Genomic DNA, 22,769 nt, shown 5'->3' with positions numbered 1-22,769 from the left:
AAAAGACTTTTTTTCAAAACTAAATTATGTTTTAACGAACAAAACAGAAAGATTTTTTTAATAATAATCATATTTAAGTTGAAAAAAGTCTACAATTCCTCAATATAACTAGGAACACACAAAGCAAGAGCTAAAGACAACATGAGACCACTCATTAATTAAGAAGGCCAAAATCGGGATGAGAGAAGCTACCATGTAACCCAAGGTGTAAGTTTTACTTGCAGATCCAAAGGTGAAGGCTGTTCTGCCAGTTCACCTTGCCATCAGAGAATCACAACACAATCTCCTTCCTTGCACTCTCAACTGAATCGCTCCCATGAATGACGTTCCTGCGAATCTCAATGGCGAAATCACCACATCTACAAAAGATTGAGAATCCAGCAGTCCTAAAATGCTCAGTTACAGAAAACTGATTTGACCACATAGTGTGCCCACTTATGTCAGTATATACTGTAGGTACCACTTATAAATTAGTTAGAAAAAAAAATTCTTTATAAAATACTAGTACATCCCATATGGTGTATTGTGCACCCATTGCACCCCATCAAAAGGATTCACAACACTAGGGAAATATTCTCAAAAACCCAATCTATTGATTTTGTGACTAATATTGAAACTATCCTTTTGAAAAAGCTAGCAAATCATGTACGTGAACATTTGACTATTGGAAGCCTTTCCCAGGAGCAAAATGAAAATTTCCAGCCACCTTAATAACTTCCAAGGTTCCATAAAAATTGCATCCTTCACCTTCTTCATCTTTAATCTTTTGGGGGAAAATTTCTATTTTGCATTGATCAATCGAATTCAAATTTGACATCCCCCAACCTTTCTTTCGATATGCTTCACAGACTTCTTCACATAAATTACAACGATCTCCATCTGACGTTTCTACACCATAACATGAACCACAATATGTCTTGTTGTGTTCAAGCCTGCCTTCTTGTCTTTGTAAAGGCTTCTCAATCTTAGGTGCACCAATTCCATCCGACTACTCTCAATTACGTTGCCATGGACATTTATTCTTTTCTTGATGATGTTATGTCTTACATCAAGATGTTACTCGCCACTAATATCCAAGGCATCAAGGCTCAACATGGAATAGGGAAAAGTGGGAAAAATGACGTCAAAATTGACCCGAAGAGTTTCTCCTCTCAAGGTATCTACTACAAACTTTGTTTCAGTAAATGCATGAAGATATAATCTGAGCTTGGAGATAAAGAGCAAGAAGATGAAGATAGAATAAGCGAGGGTGATGAGACCTCTAGAGAGACTTTTTCTGTGGAAATCCTCGTTGATCTTCAGGTAGGCATCGCAGTTACAAAATTTGTTGATGAGGTTATCCATGGTGGCTACAAACCACCGAGAGGGAGAAGAGAGAGAGAGAGATGGGCAGAATTTGATTTGATGCAAAATTCTCAGATAAATACAGAGAAAAAAATAGATTAAAATCAAACTCTTTCTTTCTTTCTTTCTTTTTCTACAATCCTTGACTGACGATCGAATCAAATAAAGTTTCCGTCTCTTTATTTTCTTCTCTCTTGGAACGTAGGTGCAATCTGCTTTTGCAACACAGTCTGACTTTGTTTTTGCATATTGTATCCGCATCGGTTTATCATAAAATGGAAAGCTTTGCATCTGACACACTGTATTACTAGCAGATGTAATCTCATTAAATACAACCCATGCTTGGCGTCAAAGCTTGGCCATCTTTAAGGCAACAAGCTCCAAAATCCTTCCATATTGAGAGAATAAAGCATAGATAGATCTATTTAATTCATCTTTCTTGACCTTCTCGTTAAGATTTTTGATGTAAATGGGTTGGTTTGGAGGAACGTCGCCTAAGGGCATGGCTACTATAGAGCACTCGAGCCTTAGAGAGAGAGAGAGAGAGAGAGAGAGAGAGTTGTAGTCAGCTTTGAGAGTCTTCATGACAAAGAGAGTCGCAGAGAGAGAACGAAAAAAAAAGAGGTATAAGATAATGTTCTCATCTTGTTTTTTTTTCTTCTAATTTTTTTGGTTATTCAATGATTAAATCAGTTGCAAAAGCAGAAAGACAAGATATGAGGATAGAAATTGAAGATTTTGTGCTGTCAAGAAATGGAGGATGATGGATTGATGAAACTACGACCTGACCAATCGATTAATCGCCACGTTAGAAGCTCACTACTGATCACAGTCGATCCATTTTCTGTTGAATCACTTGGCCATCACAAGCCAAACGAATCAACTTCTCTCTCTTTGTATTTTTGAGAGCTCAAGCTAGGGTTTGGAGGAGGAAAGATGTATGGGAGAAATATGGTTGAAGAGAGACAAAGAGGCCCCTTATTTTTTTCCTTTTATTTTATTTTATTTTTAAAAAAAATTGAATTATATTTTATTTAACAAAGCGAAAGGATTTTTTTTATTTTTTTTATTTTTTTTATTTTTTTTATTTTTTTACTCATCCTAACAACCACCACTCTATCTTCCTCTCATTATTTTTGAAAATTTTAAATTTTTTTGGGCCATAAAGGTGGCCCTCGATTGGACCATAAGAAAAAAAAACTTTCATAAATAAAATACCCAAAAAACTTTAAAATCAATCAAATGATCCATAATCATGCAAAAAAAAAAAAAAACTAGATCGTTTATGCAATGCACTAAAATTTGGGATTTTCAAATTTGATCCTCAAATGTGTCCCAGCGGAGTCGCCACTGAAAGTGCCCTTGATTCACGAGTACAGATTCACTTTTCTCTTTTTAGGAGTCGTCACCTAATTTTATGGTCTAGGAATAAAAAAATGACTTTAAATAGATAAGGACAACAAAATCATGAAAAAATTATGAGTACGGGGATCAGGTTACAGGATTGAAAGGTGTTAGGCACCAATCCTACACCGCGAAAATCAATCATTACTTTTTTCAAATATTTACATTGCAAAATAGCCTAAAAATATAATAATACAAAAAATACCTTTTTTTTACTTGAGTGATTGTGATGATCGATTCCTTCAGAAACTAGTAGTGGAAGTTCCTCGCATGAATCTTCTCAATTTATTTTTGTTGTTAGATCTACTTTCAATTTTTGATATGAGACTCTTTTTTTATATATCTAAATCTTTTATTGACTTTTTAAGGTTTTTTTTAGAGTTTCTAGGTATCTTTTAGGTTGAAAATTTGGGGTTGGCGGTTAGGTATGGACTTGAGACTCTAGATTTAGGGTTTTGGAAAGTATTTGGAGAGTTTTGATATTTGTTTTCTAGGATTTCTCAAGAACTTCAAAATTATGTAGTGGAGGCTCTTCTTTAAAGAGCTCTATTGATAAGATTATGGCTTGATTAGGATTCTTAAAGATAAAGTCTATCTCTAACTAATCTGTTAAGTGATTTAGATTAGTTTTCAATTAAGTTTTATTTGAATTGTGAATTTTTTGACTTATCTAGAATGAGAATTTTTTTAAATTTTGGAGAACCCCTAATGGAAGGTTCTTTATTAAATTATTATGAATTCTTTGAGACCTCTAGTAGAGGGTTCTTTATTAAATATCAGGTGGGCCCTACTTAAATAAATGGACTACTACTTAAAATTTGATCCATGGACTTGATTAATTAAATTTATTTGTTAAAAAATTTTAATTTGATTTACTAAGATTTCACTTTATGTTAATTAATATTTTAATTATTACTTTTAGATCTTTGAATTTTATGGTTGAAAAATTATCGTTTTGCCCTCAAAAAGAACTTTATATTGGGATATTTTATTTTATGTTTTGGAATATTTTGGAATGAACTCTTTGTAAGAAATTCAATGAAAATTTTGGTTGGTTTCACTTATGAGTTTTGGACGTAAAATGATTGTGGACCCTATAAGGGGTATTTTTGTAAATTTGTCAATTTTTGTGACAATTGACGAAATAATTTATTTGGTTTTAGCTTGTTGTTTTATGTGCTCAAAATGATTTTTCTAAGCGTAACATAACCTCTAGGAATGTTCTCGTGTTAAGGGTATTTTAGTAATTTGATTAATTTTTAATGATTTTTCTTGTAAAACTTCTTTTAGTCTCAAAATGATATTTTTATGTTTTGGGTCATATTTTTCTAACGTAGTGTGATTTCTAAAATTTGTTTGTTTGAAATATCTCATTCGAGATTTGAAAACACATCTAATAACAAATAAAACTTTAGAATATTTATCCATCATTGGGAACTGTAGCAATCGGGTTGACGAGTTGATTAATCAGGTGAGTGCAAAAAATAAGGTGTCTATAGAGGGTTAAGTAGTTTGAGAAGCTAGTGTGAAAGAGGCATTGGTTAGTTGTGAGGAATTGGTACTAGATTTGAGACTTTTGGATTTTAACTTGGACAAGACACCAAAGAGTCCCAAAGAGAAGACATCTTCAACCTAATTTCTTGCTTCAAGGTGGGACTAGAAAGTGGGAAGGTGTTGAGGCATCAGGTACTTAACATAAGTCGGAGTGAAATTTTTGAGGATGATTTTTACTTGTCCCTTTTCTTGAGATGTAAAGTCAGACTTTGAGATTGTTAGGGATTTAAGATGATAGAGTCAACCAATCTTGAACAAATCAAGTGATATTGTACTCAAGGAAGCCATCTTTGGCAAAACCAATCCATACTACCTCTTGTCACCCCTTTGTAGTATGTAAAAATAAATAAAAAATTAATGACCATTCTTTTTCTAAGCCACACTGACATAAAAGATAGTGAGAAATTTTGGATAATTTTGTATCTATTTGAAACATACCAGAAAAGTTATATTTGAATATAAATATTATTAAATAAATAATTTTAAATTGAGTTTAACAAAATTATTTTTTTTATTATTTTTTAAATAGAAATATGATCATGTAATTGAAAATCTTTTAAGAGGCATGATAGGCCTCACGATCCTACTAGGAGCGTAGTAGTTACTTCCCTTTTAACAATAACACATAGAATAAAAAGATAATGAGAGATTTTGGATGATTTTATATTTATTTGAGTCGTACCAAATAAGTTAAGGGTATTGTGAAAATTTTCTATTTTAAATATTTCACCTCAATCTCTTTAGAATTCTACCCAAGTCCTTTTTTATCCATCCAAGAATTTTGAAGGGTAAATTACACTATCACCCCCTATGTTTTGGCATAATTCTATGTTGTCCCTAATATTTTGACAATTGCACATCTCTTCCATATCAAACATAGATAACATTCAAATGACATTTTACTATTTTAACCTCTTATTTTATCTTCTTTTTATTGAAAAAATAGATTTTAAAAAGATATATTCCCTAACTAAACATTTTTCACACCATGAATCCATTTTATCACGGGGATATTTTTGTTTATGAAAAAATTTGACATTTTAAGAAGGGTAAAATAGTCTTTATCAAAATTTAAAAATTATATGTAACTATTTGTTAGATGACAACTAGATGGAAATGGGGTAAGTGAACCTATAAGATACCTATAGGAGAGGTCTACATTATAAGTGCAATTGTTAGAACAGTAGGGGGTCAACATAGAATTATGCCAAATCATAAGGTGTAAAGTGTAATTTAATCAATTTTAAAAAGGGTATTTTAGTAATACAACTTGTGAAATAGGTTAAATTAGGGTTACCTTCTCGTGAAATGCAAGATGAGTTCTACCCCTTGGACTTTTGTTGATCTGGTCAAACCATTACCAACATTTGTTATATTGACGATCTACAATATGAATATCCAAGTATTGGAATCCTAATCACGTCGATTCCACTTGAGTGGATTTTTTTATGATGACTCGATTCCTCAAATTCGAGTTATATAATAAAAGTTAATGCTGGAGCGACAAAAGGGGGACACATCTGACGTGGTGGGGCATACATAACTTTACATGTTTCTCACTCATATCTTGTGGAAAAACATCTACGATTTATGTGCACGCCACCATGTCAGATGTATCCTCTCGTGTGTCACCCAACACAACTCTATGATAAATCATAGGAAAATGTGGGATTGATACAAATGAAGACACAAAGGTGACAAAAATGATGTGGTGGCGCACACTTAATTGTAGATGCTTTTTACTCGTATCTCGCAGAAAAGCATCTATGGTAATATGCACGGCAACACAAGTTTTTGTCACCCTTGTGTTTCCCTTTGTGTCACCCCAGCACGACTCTAAATCATATTTTAAAATGATTTGAGGTGAAGAGAAAGCATTAAATCTCCTTCCTTGAAAATTGTACCGTTATTAAAAAAATTCAAGTATCATTAGATTTCAAAAAATTTGCTTCTTCCCCTCGTTATTTACAAGCAAAGAGGGATCCTCTTTAGAGACGGATAGGAAAGGGTGCATTTGGGACAGCGTCTGATTGGTGGATTTTAGATTCCCACACATCAAAAGAGCATTTTTATCTCAAAATCTTGTTTGATGTATATTTAGGCTTTTAGATCGCACAAATATTAGAAACCGACAATGGACCAAAAGCCAAAGTTCACATTTTGACTTTTAACTTATGCGAGTATATAGGCAAATGAAAGTTGGGAAATGTTCAACACCCTAAGCTTTACCCTACACTTTAACAAACGTGTTTTGTCCTACATGGGTTAGAAGTTTTGGAATGGGCTGATTTTTGGTGAGGATGATCTCTATGATTAGAAGATCATCCTAACCAAAAATTAGCCCATTCCGAAATTTTTAGCCCCATGTTTACAAGTTGAAAAATCGTGAACTATCCATTTTTTGTAAACCATTTTTGATGGGGTTAGAAGTTTTGGAATGAGCTGATTTTTGGTGAGGATGATCTCCTAATCATAGAGATCATCCTCGCCAAAAATCAGCCCATTCCAAAACTTCTAACTCATGTAAGACAAAACACGTTTGTTAAAGTGTAGGGTAAAGCTTAGGGTGGGGAACGGGACCCATGAAAGTTATGAACAATTCTTGGACAAAATTTTTATCAACTTTTTGAATTAATGGCCCATGATAATCCTAAAGTTCTCAGGGTTATTCAAAGGACATTATGGCTAATCACATACAATCTAAAAAATAGTAGTTGATTTTCACCAAATATCATATAGAGGAAAATTTTCCATTCACCTTAAGGTTTCGATTCAAACCAAATCTCACACCGATAACTCATAAAGATAATGATAAAATATGAAAAAGAAAAAAAATACGAGATTTTTTACATGGTTCGACATAGGTGTCTGCATCTATGGGTTCGAGGACTCATTCCACTATAATTCATATTACTATTACATGAGTATCCCTTTACGTGATAGTCCCAGGACACCTCTCACCTCTCTTGTATAATGGTTCATTAACCTTTTAAATAGAAAATGTCCAACACCTAAATAAGAAACTTAATTCTAATTAAATTAAAATTTTAATATCTACTTATATTCAAATAAAGTAATTATTTAAATATAATAATTATCTAAAGACAAGGAATCCTCCTAAGTTATAATTCTTTTTTAATTAGAGAGAGTTCCACTCAAATAACATCACATGTCCATCTCTAGATTCCCACTGATTGATGCGAAATGAACAATTTAGAGTGGAGAAAATTTTATCCCTACACATATTATAAACCCCCTAAAAAACTTTTTAGACGGTGTTAGACGCATGACTTGAACAATGAGAAATCATGATTTTCAAGTGTATTACTATGCATTTTTTATTTTCTTGGAATTCATTTTCTTGCTTGAATCAATTTACCATTCTACCCTGAAAAAATGATTTTTCTATCTCCCAATCTCATACATACTATTGGAAAATTAACGATGGAGGAAGAAAAATAACTTCTAGGCTCGAAAAAATTTGATCTCTTTTAGACAAATATTCTCTCCTACTGGTTGAACTAAAGTACACAAGGGATCGATGAACAAATGCCTTCAGGATACAAAAAAGCCTACACTCAATATACTAAATCAGATTATGTACGATCTGATTTAGCCTAGAACACTCGAAAAAAATAAGAAACTGATGATGCCTAGATCTTAAGCTTAGAGAGAGGAGAATACAGAATTTTTCAGTGAAGAAATCTGAATTCTGGTTAGTTTTTTATAGTCATTTTTGTGTCTGTTGACCAAGAGTCATGATTTAATGTCTCTTAGTCTAATAGCCGTTAGATTGTGCCTTATCTGAGATCTAACGATCCAGATTGCACCCTATCAAAAAAATGTGTCTCATGTCCTTTAACTAATACCTTTTAGTTGAATATATTTGATCTAGTGGCTCTGATCGTCTCCGATCAGTTGCCATTTGATCTAACGGATCTGATCGTTCTTGACCTGATACAAATCATGAACAAACACACCTGATCGATTCTGATTAGGTATAATCATGAATCAACACATCTGATCGTTTCTGATCAGGTATAATTATGAATCCACGCATCTGATCGTTTCTGATCAGGTACTATATCAATTCATTGCACCTGATCATTCTGATCAGGTATCACCTTGATCCAATGCATCAGATCGTTCTTAATCCAGTATTATTTCGATCCATCGTATCTGATCGGTTCTCGATCGGATACTAACTTGATCGTGCGGTGCTGATCGCACTCGATCCATCACACGTGACAGATCAACCACAACCGTTAGATGGTTTCGTATCTCGAAAAATTTAAGACTCCCCAACTCCTCGCGATGATGCGTACGTGCGAAGTGCAAAGTGCGCCTCAAAGCGCCCAATGAGCCTCAAAGTGCCCAATGCGCCCTAAACGTCCAATCACCCTTTCCCACGTCGCACGTGCGCGTGCGCTTGCGCGGGTAGTGCTTCGCACCACCTCGAAGCACTAGATCAAAACCTAAAGGTGTGACACAAATACAACTAACTATGTTGGCTATTACTGTAAATCTGGAATTATTTCTGAATGAAAGTTGGGACAGTAACGTTAAAATTTTTTTACAGAACATTCTAGTGAGAACTAAGTCTGGACACCTATTAATAAAATGTAGATCTCATCGAGTAGATTAATTTAGAACTTGAGTTCACTCGATTTCGTTATCAAGAGCCTTAGATATCATCGATGCAAGTTCAGATTGTATTTCCCTAATTCACAGAAAATATGAATTTATCTAATGTTGGCACAATTAATGTTCTTGAGAGTGAGCTCATCTCAACCATTGTCATTCTATCATCAATGTAACACCTATTGAAATCTCGATTTATTTTGGATCACCTAAAAGTGATCATTGATTGGACCTTAAAAATTATAAAAATTATGCCTATTGTAATGTTTGTTTGATCATTATCATATGCCATATTTATTGATTAATTTACCATGATCTTGCTTGAAATACATGATTGATGTTGATCGTAATGTTAATGTACTTATGTGATGGGAATAATTTGATCTTAATTGAATATTCATATGATTTAAATGATTTTGGTTTTGATTAAATGTATGATTGGTTTGATTGGATCCATGGGCCCATTTGTTTGAAAAAGGTCCCGGGCACACCCCACCCTGTTTTGCACACACCACATGCACGTTTACTGTTTTGAGCACTTACACGTCCCATTTAGCCAACGTGGCACTAGTGCGTGGCCCGGTCTCTTCGGAGATGCGACGTCATTCATGAAACCCACAACTCCAGTCACGTACCTTAGGGTATATCAAACTGGGGGCATCAATACCATCTGATTAGGTGATTCTGAGAAGTATGTTGATGCACCCAGGCTAGAGCGACCTGAGCCTTTTACCTATTGTAAGTCACACAGTCACATGTCCCGATTGCCAACGTAGTACTAGTACGTGGTCGGTCCCCTCGTGGGATGCCAAACCATTTATGAAAGCTACAACTCTTGATTCGTACCCGTAGGTATAAAAGATAGTCTAAGTATATCAATTGCACTTCTTGGTCAAAACCGGTGCCTAAGCAAGATCTTGCCCCGTTGTACCCTACTGTACGAGGGGGATAGACTACGTCTATTCTAGACGAGAGGTATTTAAGTGGGCCCTTGCTCAGCATTGTGCGCCACCTCTCAACTGGAGATCAAACTGGCTGTTTTTGGCTTCAGAGAAGTGAATTGAGGTTTAGATTATCACATATACGGTATATCAAACCAAGTCACCACGTATCGAAAGGTATATAGGTGTGCTTGGACAAGGGTGGCTAGATAAAAATGCATTGCACGTAGTAAACCTAGAGTCTAAAAGCCTTCCTATAGGTCACGACCCGAACTGACTATGGGTGTTCCCGGGTTGCTTTATTCAATCCAACCAACAGGTAGGTGGGCAGACCGATCCAGAATAATCAAATAAAACCCACAATATCGGTTCGACCAAATCAGTAGAATGTACCGATCAATTTGAACCAATTAAACCAGTTGGCCCAATTGACAAATGGATCAACTGATCAATTCCAAATCAGTTGGACTAATTGGTTTCACTTTTAAAGATCCAGACCACTTTATCTAGAAAGATTCGATCTTAAGATCAAATTAATTTGTCTGATCAAAGGTTCAATCCCAATCAGGGGTAGACCCGCATCTAACCTTTCTCACTTTCTTGGTTAATATAGATTTATAGTGCATTTGGATTCAATATTTTCCACCGGAGGGCCAATTTATATCAAAATTTTAATCATGTGGTTAAGAGACAAACCTTCAGAATCGATGGTTAATCATAGGTGCCCTTAAACGTTCTAAACCCTCATCTGTGTCATTTTGGGTCCTTTAAAAGAGTCGTTTAGTCAAAGTACTAATGTCAAATCCAAGTAGTCTATCCACTCAGAAAGACCTTCTCTCTTTGTAGATAATTGTCCCTAGTTTTCTTTGAGTTTCAATTCAATTTTCGTTAGTCTTTAAATCCAGTTAGCTGTTTCAGTTACGTTAGTCTTTCTTCAATTTTCAAGTTTTAGTCGAGTTTGTCAATCTATGTTTTTCAATTCCAATAAAATATAGAAGCTTCTGATTATCATGCGTGTAATAATGATTTGAGCATAATATCTAATATGAGGATTGACTTAGAGCTCATTAATCAAACTCGATAAATATTTGAATTAAATAGTACACTCAAGAAGTGCAAATGGGTACTACATTTTCCTTAGCAGAACATGAGAAGAATAATAAATTTACTTGAGAAATTCAACAACGTTCCTGCATGGTCTCGTGAGAATATATGGATAGATTGCACCAAAATAGATCAAATCCTAAAGTTGAGGGTGAATTTCAAAATCAAATATTATCAAGAATGATGTATTTGAAACCATCAACAAAGGTGTTAAGATCTGCAAAGAAGGGATTCATCATGTTTTTCACTTAAGAAAGAAGAGTTCTCATTCACGAAAGAATATAAATTTTTTTTTTTGAAGTTTGGAAAGGATTGAACGAGTCAACGTCAAATACAAAGAAGTCAATCACACTCAACTTTGTAAAAAATGACAGAAGATTTCTCTTTATCAGAAAAAGACCGAAGATTATTCCTTCTCAGAAGAAGACTGAAGAATATTCATTCTCAAAAGAAGACCTTACTCGACAGAGCAATCCAAATATCAGATTCTTGAAACTTTGACCAAGTCGAGCAGCATTCATCAAAGGAGGCCTCCTTTGGTCGAATCATTTTCCTATCTTACCAAAAAAAAAACCTTCTTTAGCCCCTCGCAGCCTGTAAAAAAATAAAAGCAATAGCCTCTTCTTTCTAAATCATACTGATCAACCTTGGGAGGGAATCTTAGTATGAACTACGTTTTGACCTGATCCCAAAAGAAAAAATAAATATATTTGGGGTACGTAGGCAACCTGAGAAGTTACTTCAGGCCCGGTCATGAAAAAAAATATATTCTCTTAAGGAAAGTATCATCCAAAAGGAAAATCCCCTATTAAAAGGTTCAAAAGAAGATAATGTCAAACTAGGGGCATTAGCAAAAAAAAAGAAAAAGAATGTCAAACTAGGGGCATAAAAAAAAAGAGTCAAAAGAATTTATAAAAAATAATGACAAAAAAAGAGAATATTAAACTAGGGGCATTTTGGGAAGTTGAGCCTTTTACCCTTTCTTTCTAAACCATGTCCTAAGCCTATCTATTAAGTCCTCCTGAATGTTAATTGATTCGGTTAAGGTGCAAAGAACTAAGAAGTTTTCGAGTTAGTTATTCAAGATCATCAAGAAAAAAAGAGAAGCCTGCTAAGTCGAAAACCCGAAAAGGCGACTTAGGCAAAATTTAGGGCATAACCATAAAAAAAGAAAGCCTGCTAGGTTGAAAACCTGAAAAGGCGACCTAGGCAAAAATCAATGCATCATCAGAAAAAGAAAAATAAAGCCCGCTAGATTGAAAACCTAAGGAGACGATCTAGGCAAAAATTAGGGCATCATCAAATGGGAGGAAAGGTCCCATCAAGAAGAAAAATTCATAAGGAAGCTTGTGCAGAAATTAGAAAATGCAGAACCATTCAAGCCACAATATTCATTTTTCAGCCAAGAGCTCACATCCGATGAAGACAATGTTGAAGTCAAAAAAATCAGAAGTCATCTTGAACATTGTAGGATCTTCAAAAGTATGTTTACTTGTTCAAGTGTTCGCTAATGGAAGATGTAGAATCATCGACCACTTTGAAGAGAAAGATATTCTATTATAATATTTATCAAGATTTTTTAAGTCCAGCTCAAGCATTTCTCAAAAATAATGATCAATTCTTTATTGCACATATGATAATCTTAAGAGTCTTAAATTTAAGAGAATGTCAGTTCTTCTATCTGTCATACATCAGAGTCCATATTTTTCAAGCGTAATCCATTCCATCAGTCTCGTCAAGTCCTACTTAAAGTCAACCTTGAAACTATGAGCATTTTTGAAAGTCATTTAATTCCAAAGTTTTTGTTCATAATCACATGATAAAAAAAAATCTTACAAAAGCTTAAAAGTCCGGCGAAGTCCAATGATAATTATGAATCTAGATGCATGATAAGCCAATAAAGGCCTGATCTTTCAAACTTTAAGCTCGATTTTGAATCATAGAATGAATTAATAGGATTGTTTAAATTTCTATAAATCTAAACCCGAGAAACGTGGCTTAGTAAGTTCGAGTCCGAGAAACGAGACTCCAACTTTTTGAATCATAGAATGAATAGACTTTTTGAAGTGCCTATAAACCTAAGTTCGAGTCCGAGAAACGAGACTCCAACTTTTTGAATCATAGAATGAGTGGGCTTGTTGAAGTACCTATAAACATAAGTTCGAGTACGAGAAATGAGACTCTAACTTTTTGAATCATAGAATGAATAGGCTTTTTGAAGTGCCTATAAACCTAAGTTTGAGTCCGAGAAATGAAACCCCAACTTTTTGAATCATAGAATGAATAGGCTTTTCGAAGTGCCTATAAAACTAAGTTTGAGTCCGAGAAATGAAACTCCAACTTTTTGAATCATAGAATGAATAGGCTTTTTGAAGTGCTTATAAACCCAAGTTCGAGTTCGAGAAACGAAACTCCAACTTTTTGAATCATAGAATGAATAGGCTTTTTGAAGTGCCTACAAACCTAAGTTCGAGTCCGAGAAACGAGACTCCAACTTTTTGAATCATAGAATGACTAGGCTTTTTGAAGTGCCTACAAACCTAAGTTCGAGTCCGAGAAACGAAACTCCAACTTTTTGAATTATAGAATGAATAGGCTTTTTGAAGTGCCTATAAACCTAAGTTCAAGTCCGAGAAACGAGACTCCAACTTTTTGAATCATAGAATGAATAGGCTTTTTGAAGTGCCTATAAATCTAAGTTCGAGTCCGAGAAACGAGACTCCAACTTTTTGAATAATATATAGGTTTTTTGAAGTGCCTATAAACCTAAGTTCGAGTCTGAAAAACGAGACTCCAACGTTTTGAATCATAGGCTTTTTGAAGTGCCTGCAAACCTTAACTCGAGTCCGAGAAACGAGACTCCATATTTAATAGGATTGTTTAAGTTCATGTAAACCTTATCTAGAGTCCGAGAAACGAGACTCCAGCTTTGTTTGAATCATATTGAATTAACAGGATTGTTAGCGTGGCTACAATAGGTTCGAGTCCTATAAACGAGACTCATACCTTTTCGTGCTCTAAAAAAAGAATTTCAAATATGATTTAATGAAGTTCCTACATTATTATGACTCCAATTACTTTATTGTTCAACCTTGCCATGATTGCTTTCGTTGCATAAACACATTTCAATTTTAAATCATTATTGTTAGTGAGAGAAGATCTCTGGGACCTGGCACATTTTTACTCAGTTTCACATAGTACACACACTCACACTTGCACTTTTTAGTCAAGGAGAATTCTTTAAAATTCAAGGATCTGACACTGTCAGTGAAAGCTCGTGCTTGAGGACCTGACAACATTTTTTTCGGGGAGAGTTTTACGCTCAAGGATCCGGACACCCCGACGAATTGCTAAATCAGGCTGCAAAATGAACTGTCACTAGCTTTGGCATTCGGATATCGCACTATCTACCGAAATAGATTTGCTATCTAGTTTGCTTCAACCCTCTGCCAAAGAGGGGCATCTGTAGACACCCCATTTTTGCATCCGCCTGATTAATCAACTCGTCAACCCGATCGCAATGATTCCCAATGATGGATGTGTATTCTATTGCTTTATTTTGTTACCAGATGTGTTTCAGAAATCCGGATGAGGTATCTCGAACTGACAAAACCTTAGAAACCATGCTACGCTAGGAAAATACGACCCTAGAAACATAGAAATCATCATCTTGCAGACCAAAAAGAAGCTTCACGATAAAAATCACTAAAAATTGACCAAATTACCAAAATACCCCTAAACTCAAAATAACCCTAGAGCCTACGTTACGCTTAGGAAAACTCTCTCGAACACATAAAATAATAAATCGAAACCAAATAAATCATTTCGCCAATTTTAACAGAATTCGACAAAATTACGAAAATGCCCCTCATAAAGTTCATGACCATTTCACACAAAATTTTATAAATGACACAAACTAATATTTCCATTGAATTCCTTACGAAAAATCGATTCTAAAACATCCTAGAACATTAAAAACCGACTTAAAACGTGAAAAGTCCTCTCCGGGGGTAAAACGGTAATTTCAAAATTTTCATAATTAAAAAATTCGAAATTAATAAATAAAATATTAAATAATTAAAGTGAAACATTAATGAAATTAATTTAAAATTTTTAACCGAAGAAATCGATCAATCGGGCTTTCAAGTAAAATTGTTGAGGGTTCGTGAGATATTTCTTTAAGGACCCCTCCATTTGGGGGTCCAAAGAATTAAAGATATTTTAGAGGGGGGTTCTCCAAAAATTAAAAGTCAATCAAGCAAGACTAAGGTCAAGGTATTAAATTCAATCAAGTGAGACTAAAGTCAAAATTAAAGTCAATTAAGCAAGACTGAAGTCAAGATATTAAAAGTCAATCAATTAAGACTAAAGTCAAAACATTAAAAGTCAATCAAATAAGACCAAAAGTCATAATAGAGTTCTAATTAAATAATAACTCTATCTAATAGAGTTTTAACTTAAAAACAATTCTACCTAAAACAATTCTAATTAAAACACAATTCTACCTAAAACAATTTTAACTAAAACACAACTCTAATTAAAAGATCTCTAATTAAACACTAACTCTATCCAAATCAACCCTAAAAAACATCTATAAATAGAGGTGCTCACACCCTATTTTCGTATCAAATCATAAACCCTAAGAGAAGTAGGTCTAGAAGCTCCCCTAGTCCCCCATAAACCCTAGTTTTGGAGCCCCAACTCCTTACCTAACATCCCCCCTTCGATTTTAGCATAAGAAACGCCTAAAAGCCTTCCAAAAACACCCCCAAATCCGCAACAAACTTGAAGAGTTCAGATCCAAAAGTAAGGAGATACCTTGATCTAGGAGATCCGAAGTCAAATCCGGAGACAGAACGAAGCAAGGGAACACGGTACAAGGAGCTCTTTTTGTCAGATCTGAGGGAACAAAGTCCTTGCTACCGGAAAGGTAAATTTTTATTTTTATTTATTTTTATCTAGGTTTTAGCAATGTAATTTACTTGAGAATTTAGTAGAGATCGGCTTTGGCCGGGCGGGGTTGGTGCCTAACACCTTCCAATCCCGTAACATGATCCCCGAATTCAGCTTTTTTTTGTTTTAGATTAGTTTTTATCCGTTTAGAGTCATTGATCGGTTCCTAGACCGTAATAACTAGGTGGCGACTCCCAAACCTCAAGAGTCAAAAGCGGATCCGCGCACCCTGCGGATCGAGGGCGCTTTCACACACATACTTTTCTCCATGAGGTTGAGTGTTCTATTTGCTTTGCACATTAATGGCGATGTGCTATGTCCTATTTTTCATGAGTGTTTTTAGAAATGGTCTAGTTTTCATAAGAAACGGCCTGATTTCCTCATTCATATAGGTAAGTTCACTTGAAGTGATTCTGCGAGTCACTACTTAAAATTTTAGAACTTATTAAGTATTTGCATCCATCATTTATCTTGTAGAAACCAACACTAGATTTAAAAATGAGGTAAATTAGTTCTAGTGTCTTGCTAAACCATTTATTTGACTTATTTGTACCCATTGAACCTTGTCTATCTATTTCAGGACAAAGGTTAGGTTCCCATCAAAGGTGATTGATTTATTTTATAGACCTTAGCCCCATTCCTTTAGAAGTTTTAGATATTATATATCTTGGAAGTCTTTTAATTAAAGGATCCGCTAAATTCCTATTGGATTCCACATAGTCGACTGTAATTACTCCACTTTTGAGTAATTGTCTCACAAAATTGTGTATAAGGCTTATGTGCCTTGATTTTCCATTGTACGCTTTATTTTTAACTTTGTATAATGATGCCTAGCTATCACAGTTGATCATTATAGCTTGAGTGGGTTTATTCCATAATGGTATATCCATTAATAGATTTCTAAGCCACTTTGCCTCTTTACATGAATCTGCCAATGCTATCATTTCTGATATCATGGTAGAGTCTGAGATACAAGTCTGCTTCTTAGATGCCCAAGAAATAGCAGCTACACCTAACGTAAAGATTCAACTAGTTGTATACTTTGAATTTGACTCAACATTATTCCAACTTGCATTACTGTACCCTTCAAGTACATTTGGATATCCTTGATAATGTAGTCCATAGTCTAAAGTCCCCTTCAAGTACCTTAAAACTCTAGATACAACATTCCAATGCTCGGTACTTGGATTACTAGTAAAATGACATAACACACCTACTATGTGTGCAATGTCAGGTCTTGTGCACTGCATAACATACATAAGACTTCCAATAACACTGGCATATTCTAATTGAGCTTTAGCACAACCAGTGTTCTTGATTAATTTGATACTATGATCCATAGGGGTAGGGGCTGGTTTATGATTAAAATGACCATATTTCTTCACAATTGTCTCAATATAATGAGATTGTGATAAAACCATTACATTGTCTTTCCTTAGGATTTTAATTCCTAGCATTACGTCAGTCTCCCCTAAATCTTTCATATCAAAATTAGTAGATAGAAAATTTTTGGTTTCTTCTATACATTCAATGTTAATTCCAAATATTAACATGTCATCAATATAAAGACAAATAATGACACCAACATTATTTTCAAATTTGCAGTAAATGCACTTGTTAGCATTATTTACTTTGAAATCATAAGATAAGACTATTTTATTAAATTTCTCATGACATTGAAGAGGAGCTTGCTTTAAACCATAAATAGATTTAATTAGTTTGCAAAATTTCTTTTCTTGACCAGGTTTGACAAAACCTTCCGGTTGCTCCATATAAATTTTTTCTTATAAATCACCATTTAGAAAAGTTATTTTTACATCCATTTGATAGATAACCATTTTATGAATGGAAACAAGAGAAATAAGTAGTCGAATAGATGATATCCGAGCTACTGGAACATATGTATCAAAATAGTCTATCCCGTGTTTCTATTTAAAGCCTTTAGCAACTAATTTAGCTTTAAACTTATTTATTGATCCATCTACGTTCAATTTCTTCTTAAAAATCCATTTACACCCTATAGGTTTTGCACCTAGGGGTAAATCTAAGAGAACCCATGTCTGATTAGAAATAATCGAATTCATCTCATCATTAATGGATTTTTTCCAAAACAATCTCTAGAGTTCATAACCTCAAAAATTGTAGAGGGTTTATCTCTCTCTACATTTAATATGAACCTAGTAATATTCTTGACTTTATATTTATCTCCTTCAACGAGATAAATTAGAAAGTCAGGTCTAAATATGCGTTCAACTCTAGCTCTCTTACTTCTCCTAGGTTCAGGATCTTGTTGATCAAAACTTGGGTCACCACTAGTGTTATCTTGAACAGGTTGATGAATCTGTTTTAGAATAGAATTTTCAGAAATTGGATCATGAGGATTTAACTTAGGTAAATCCTCAACAAATTCAACATCTACAGATTCAATGATATCATCAGTTTCCAATCTAGAAAACGATAAGTTAGGCTATTCTGAAAATAAACAATAAACACACACTTGTAGGTTCTAACTCCTAACTTTGGTCTCTTAGGACTGGGTTTTCTTACATAGGCAAGACACCCCCACACTTTGAGACGATTAAGATTAGGTTTTCTTTTGAATCAGAGTTCATAAGGGGTAACATTATTTTTCTTTGTTGGAACTTTATTCAAAATATAACAAGCAGAAAGAATTACTTCACCCACTAACGAGTAAGATAATCCTGAATTAATAATCATAGCATTTACCATTTCAATAAGATTCTATTTTTTCTTTCTGCAACTCCATTTTGTTGCGGCGTGTAAGGAGCCGTAACTTGATGAATAATGTCATGAGTTTCACAAAACTTAATGAACTCATTTAGAAAGTATTCACCACCCCTATTAGAACGTAGAATCTTAATTTTATGGTTAAATTGATTTTCAACTTCTGCCTTAAAGATTCGAAATTTCTCAAAAACTTCATATTTAGTTTTCATTAAATATATACATGCATACTTTGAGTAATCATCAATGAAGGTAACAAAATATTTATTACCTCCATGTGTCTGACTATTAAGATCGCATACATCACTATGAATAAGCTCTAAGATAGTTGAAGTTCTTTCAATAGATTTAAAGGATTTTCTAGTTATCTTATATTGAACACAGGTTTGGCATTTAGAAATATTCTATTAGTTACACTTAGGAATAAGTCCTAGATTAATTATACGTTTAATTAATCCATAATTAACGTGTCCTAATCTACCATGCCACAAACATAATGAATCAACAATATACAAAACAGAAGAAATTTCATTATCTAAATTTAGGCGTATCATGCCATTACAAGAATAACCATATCCCACAAATTCATTGTTCTTGGACAAGGTAAGTCGATCCGATTCATACATAAGCTTGAAACCTGATTTATTAAGCAGGTCTCTTGACACGAGATTCTTAGAGAGTTCTGAAACATGGAAAACATTGAAAAGAAATATGATTTTCCCAGAAGTGAATCTAAGACCTACAGTCTCAACTCCGAGAATGTTGGAAAGTGAACCGTTTGCCATTTTCACTTTTATACCTTCACCACAAGGTTCATTTCTTGTGTAGAGAATTTTATCATTACAGAAGTGATCTGTTGCCCTAGTGTCAACCCACCAACCACTTTTGTTTGACACAACATGTGCAAGTGAACGAGTATGGGAAACTGTTGCAACCATTGGTTCCTCAATCACTACTATATTTGCTTCTTTCTTGAATTCCTTATTTCGATATCGGCATTCTCGTGCATAATGACCAGACTTATTATAATAAAAACATTTGCTGTGTTTTCTTCTTGTTTTTATCAGATTTCTTCTTGAAGGAGGAAGTTTTCTTAGGTTTTAACCTAAAATCAACTTTCTTGGGCTTATCACCCTCAATCAAGTTAACTTTGATTTTCTCTATTTCTTCATCTTTATGTTCTCTATTACGAACATCTTCTTCTATACGAAGGTGACGTTGTAGAGATTCCAAAGTATACTTCTTCTCCTCATGCTTCATCTTCTTCTTGTAACTTTTCCAAGATTGAGGAAGTTTTGATATGAAAGCTCCCACTTGAAAATCTTCTGGAAGATCGATTCCAACAATTTTAAGATCCCCAACGATTAATTGAAGTTCATATACTTGTGACAGAACCGGTTTGTCGTTGGACATCTTAAATTCAAAATAATTACTAATAAGAAATTTTTGATTACTTGCCTCTTCTATTTTATATTCGTTTTTCAGAGCTTTCGAGAGATCTTTGGCTGAGTTGAATGTACGGAAGATATCGTATATCGAATTGGAGAGAGCATTAAGAATGTAGTTTTTGCACAGAAATCATCCGCCTTTTGTTTCTTACGCCTTTCTTTCAATTCCGTACTGTCTTTTGGAGTAGTCTCAGGAATGAGTTCGAGATCATCATCTAGAACGTAGGCTATGTTTAGTGTAGTTAGGAAGAACAACACTTTCTGTTGTCATCTAGTAAAGTGTTGTCCATCAAATCGGTCAAGACGTGACATGTCATGATTCATCATTTGGAGAGAATGAAATGTCAAAGCCTCCATCGAATAAGAGGATATTTGTCTAAAACTATTGGAAAATTAACGATGGAGGAAGAAAAATAACTTCTAGGCTCGAAAAAATTTAATCTCTTTTAGACAAATATTCTCCCCTTCTGGTTGAACCAAAGTACATAAGGGATCGATGAACAAATGCCTTCAGGATACAAAGAAGCCTTACACTCAATATACTAAATCAGATTATGTACGATCTGATTTAGCCTAGAACACTCGAAAAAATAAGAAACTGATGATGCCTAGATCTTAAGCTTAGAGAGAGGAGAATACAGAATTTTGCAGTGAAGAAATCTGAATTCTGGTTGGCTTTTTATAGCCATTTTTGTGTCTATTGACCAAGAGTCATGATTTAATGTCTCTTGGTCTAATAGTCGTTAGATTGTGCCTTATCTGAGATCTAACGATCCAGATTGCACCCTATCGAAAAAATGTGTCTCATGTCCTTTAACTAATACCTTTTAGTTGAATCTGTTTGACCTAGTGACTCTGATCGCGTCTGATCAGTTGTCATTTGATTTAACGGATCTGATCGTTCTTGATCTGATACAAATCATGAACCAACACACCTAATCGATTCTAATTAGGTACAACATGAATCAACGCATCTGATCGTTTCTGATCAGGTATAATTATGAATCCACGCATCTGATCGTTTCTGATTAGGTATTATATAGATCCATCGCACCTGATCATTCTGATTAGGTACTACCTTGATCCAACGCATCGGATCGTTCTCGATCCGGTATTATTTCGATTCATCATACGATCGGTTCCTGATCGGATACTAACTTGATTGTGCAGTGCTGATCGCACCCGATCCATCACACATGACGGATCAACCACAACTGTTGGATGGTTTCGTATCCCGAAAACTTTAAGACTTCCCAGCTTTTCGCGACGATGAGTACGTGCGAAGTGCAAAGCGCCCAATCGTCCTTTCGCACGTTGCGCGTGCGTGTGTGCGGGTAGTGCTTCGTACCACCTCGAAGCACTGAATCAAAGTCTAAAGGTGTGACACAAATACAACTAAGGTGCTGTTTGTTAAACTGAAAAAAATAAGTGCTGAATAGCATTAAGTGTTGAAACTTATACGCGCTGAATTTAAGTGCTAAAAAAGTTTGTTTATGTGCTGAATCATGTTTATTACACATTGCTGAAGTTGATAAATTGTCTTTGTTACTCTTACAATCATATTATATATTGTTTGCATGTTTCAAATGCCCATTTCTTATCAAACACAATAAAATATATTATTTCTTATAAAATTAAAATACAATTCATTTTTAAATAATAAATAATACCCAAATCTTCAATTTATAAATAATAATTTCTATTTAAAAAAGCCCGCAAATTTCAAATTAAAAATATTAATGTCATACAAATCACCAAAATTTGAAATCAACATTAGAAGAACTTAATTTTGGATGAATAATTTTTGATGGAAATAAAGGATGTGTAATTATAAAAGCACTCTATGAATTAATAAAGGCAAGCCACACCATAGCCAATTTTTTTTGTTTTATATGTGTTAAAGTTTTTGGAATGAGTAAATTTTTAGTTAGGATGGTCTCTATGATCTAGAGATCATCCTCACCAAAAATCAGTTCATTTTGAAAATTTTAACTTGTCAAAAATAATTTTCAAAAAAAAAAAAGGACGATTTACAGTTCTTGAATTTGTTTTGATAGGGTTAAAAGTTTCAGGATGTGCTGATTTTTGGTGAAGATGATCTCCTCATTGTAGAGATCATTCTCATCAAAAATCAACTTATTCCAAAACTTTTAACCCATATAAGACAAAATAATTTAGTCATAGTGTGGGTTTATTAATTTGTGGTGTGCTTATATACTAATGAGGAGATCATCCTCACAAAAAATCAACTCATTTAAAAAAATTTAACCCATATAAGATAAAATAATTTAGTTATGGTGTGGGTTTATTAATTTGTGGGGTGCTTATATACTTATCTATAGGATATAAGAGGTAATATTCTTTTAAGAATAAGGGCATACTTGTCCATACTAAAAAAACGAATGGCATACTTGTCCGTGTCGAAAAAAGCGAAGTGCTTACCGTGTCAGCACTTTTTTTTAGCATCAAAATAGTGCTGAATTTTTTTAACTTATTTTCAGCAATAAGCGCTGAAAATATAGAGTAAACAAACGCGCTATTTTAACAAAAAGTGTTGAATTTAATTTTTTTCAGTCATAAACACTGAAATATAGCACAAACAAACACTACTTAACTTTGTTGGCTATTACTTATA

At 34.1% G+C, this 22,769-nt stretch overlaps 1 pseudogene; it reads right to left on the bottom strand.

The window, feature by feature from the left end:
- Positions 1–271: 271 nt before the first annotated feature.
- On the bottom strand, positions 272–1,344 carry LOC147387943 (uncharacterized; annotated as a pseudogene).
- Between the last annotated feature and the right edge of the window lie 21,425 nt (positions 1,345–22,769).

The sequence above is a fragment of the Akebia trifoliata genome, chromosome 13 (assembly GCF_017979445.1).
Source record: "Akebia trifoliata isolate Shusen 1 chromosome 13, ASM1797944v1, whole genome shotgun sequence".
Classification (NCBI taxonomy): Eukaryota; Viridiplantae; Streptophyta; class Magnoliopsida; order Ranunculales; family Lardizabalaceae; genus Akebia; species Akebia trifoliata.
The sequence above is the reverse complement of the archived record's forward strand: the minus strand, read 5'-3'. Positions and strand labels throughout refer to the sequence as shown.